This window comes from Nerophis ophidion, linkage group LG11, assembly GCF_033978795.1.
Source record: "Nerophis ophidion isolate RoL-2023_Sa linkage group LG11, RoL_Noph_v1.0, whole genome shotgun sequence".
Taxonomy (NCBI): domain Eukaryota; kingdom Metazoa; phylum Chordata; class Actinopteri; order Syngnathiformes; family Syngnathidae; genus Nerophis; species Nerophis ophidion.
The window spans coordinates 3,500,075-3,503,119 of NC_084621.1; positions in this window are offsets into that span (position 1 = coordinate 3,500,075).

Genomic DNA, 3,045 nt, shown 5'->3' on the forward strand with positions numbered 1-3,045 from the left:
GTCTGCCCTTCGCAAGGGACCCTCTTCGAAACACGATCTTTCGAAATGATCGCTGCATAATACACTGTACTTTGTGTGTGTGGTCCAATCCAACCATGTTCGCTTGACATCTCTGTTCCATAGTAAAGCTTGACTCTCATCTTTCGGGAATGTAAACAATGAAACACCGGCTGTGTTTTTGTTGATAAAGCCAGCCGCAATACACCGCTTCTCACCTACAGCTTTCTTCTTTGATGTCTCCATTGTCCATTGAACAAATTGCAAAAGATCCAGCAACATAGATGTCCAGAATACAGTGGAATTTCGCGATGAAAACAGACGAGCTAATATCTGGGAACGATGCTGGAACAAAATGTCCTCGACAATCCGTGACGTCACGCGCACGCATCATCATACCGAGACTTTTCAGCCGGATATTTCGGCACGAAATTTAAAAAATGCAATTTAGTAAACTAACCCGACTGTATTGGCATGTGTTGCAATGTTAATATTTCATCATTGATATATAAACTATCAGACTGCGGGGTCGGTAGTAGTGAAGTGAAGTGAAGTGAATTATATTTATATAGCGCTTTTTCTCAAGTGACTCAAAGCACTTTACATAGTGAAACCCAATATCTAAGTTACATTCAAACCAGTGTGGGTAGCACTGGAAGCAGGTGGGTAAAGTGTCTTGCCCAAGGACACAACGGCAGTGACTAGGTTGGCAGAAGCGGGAATTGAACCTGCAACCCTCAAGTTGCTGGCAAGTTGCTGGCACGGCCACTAAACTGCCTCAGTAGGGTTTCAGTAGGCCTTTAAACATTACATATATATCTTATATTGCTACTGTGGTATCTTTTTAGCCTACTTTATACAGTTTGTTTATGCCCTCTTTTTGTGGCTTTGTGTGCATTAATGATCCTTTCCATCCTTATCCTTTGTAACTGAGCTACTGTGTGGAACAACTTCCCTTGTAGATCATTAAAAGTTTGTCTAAGTGTAAGTCTAATATTGTTATTTCTTATATGTGTAAATAGATTGTAGACTGAGTGATACATTTTGTTTGACTACAAGTGTACTTCCCAAGGACATTTCATGTCTAAATGATACCACTCAGATGTTTTTGTAACAGCACCATATAGAAATGTGACTATACCAGACCTGGGCAAATTAAGGCCTGTTAAGCTTTTCAATCTGGCCCGCCGGCCATTCCCCCCAATTTTTTTTATATCTTTAAGATGGAAACTGTAGCTGCCATTATCATGTGCTGTGATGTTTTGAACTATACAAAGTATTTCAATGGGTGGAATCTGCACTTTTGCATGATATACTAGTTACTATGGTCATCTAATTAGTTAATATGATAATCCAATTAGTTACAATGATCATCTTATTAGTTACTATGGTAATCTAATTAGTTACTATGCAGGGACGGACGCGGAAGGAGAGTTTTACAAGTTCTAAAGCTTAATGATGTATCACATTGAAGGTAGGGTGTTTTTTTGCACTTCACGTGCGTATTTCGCTGTGTTTGTTGCGAATCGTTTGATTGTGAAATACTTCGATCGAGAGGGGGTGTGACGTTCATATGTTGTCAATATTCCGTGTTTTATCCTTTATAGTTAATATTGTAAATCCCACATTCTTTATTTTCAAGTACATTCTGGTTGTCTCATTCAGTAAAACAATGTAAAGTTACATTAAGTTTTTTAAAGCGGTCTGTCATAACGTATTTAACATTAAATCAGACAATATTGTGAGGTTTTGTATTAGTGTTCCTTTAAATAGGACCAAAGCATACATAGTGTACAGCAGATGTTCACAGCATGCATATATTATATGCATATATATATATATATATATATATATATATATATATATATATATATATATATATATATATATATATACATATATCTTGATTGGATTATCCAGAGAGTAGTGCTTGATACCGTGGTAGAGCGCAATATGTAGGTGTGGGAAAAATCACAAGACTACTTCATCTCTACGGAACTGTTTCATGAGGAATGTAACTGTCGCAAGAAACCTGATTGCCCTCTCAACAGAGGGTGCTTACAGACATCAGCAAAGGTAACACGCAAGGACATTAACACATCCGACACGTACGTAGGATTAACCGAAGGAGCGTTCAAAACAAGATGGAATAATCACAACGCCTCCTTTAGAAACCAGACTTTGCGGAATTCTACAGAACTCAGCAAGCACATTTGGAACCTCAAAGACAATAATGTTGAATATTCAATAACATGGCAAATTCTTGCATCCAGCACACCTTACAACAGTGGTAATAAAAGATGCAACCTATGCTTAAAAGAGAAACTGTTTATTATATATCATCCAGATCTATCATCCCTCAACAAGCGCAGTGAAATCATTTCAACATGCCGCCACAGACGGAAACACCTCCTAGGTAACACATGAGCCAATCACCACGCCCTACACCTGCCTGTACCCACCCACTCTGTGCCCTATATAAACCATTGTATGTGAATGCGTCCATTAAAATCTCCTGATGATTGAGGGAACCCCTCATGAAACAGTTCTGTAGAGACGAAGTAGTCTTGTGATTTTTCCCACACCTACATATATATATTTTATATATACACCGGCCCCCAGACACACTTTTTTCTCTAAATTTGGTCCCCAAAATCAAAATAATTGCCCATGCCTGGACTATACAAAAGTAAAAACCATGTAATATTGAATTTAGAGAATAATTATTATTTTTTATTGTGAATTATAGGAAATATACAATGTGTAGTAAAGAGAGGAAACTTAGGACGCTATGAAGATTGCTTGTGTCTTCACTCATCGCCTGTGTTTTCCAGGGTTAGACCAGGGGTCGGCAACCCAAAATGTTGTAAGAGCCATATTGGACCACAAATACAAAAAAAGAATCGGTCTGGGGCCGCAAAAAATTAAATGACTTATATAAGTCTTCTAAAGATGGCAACACATGATTTAAGTGGCTAATTAGCTATATTAGCCTACTATGAAAATGATCATGTGTCGCAGGCTGACGCAAATCTTCGTTGACAGAAA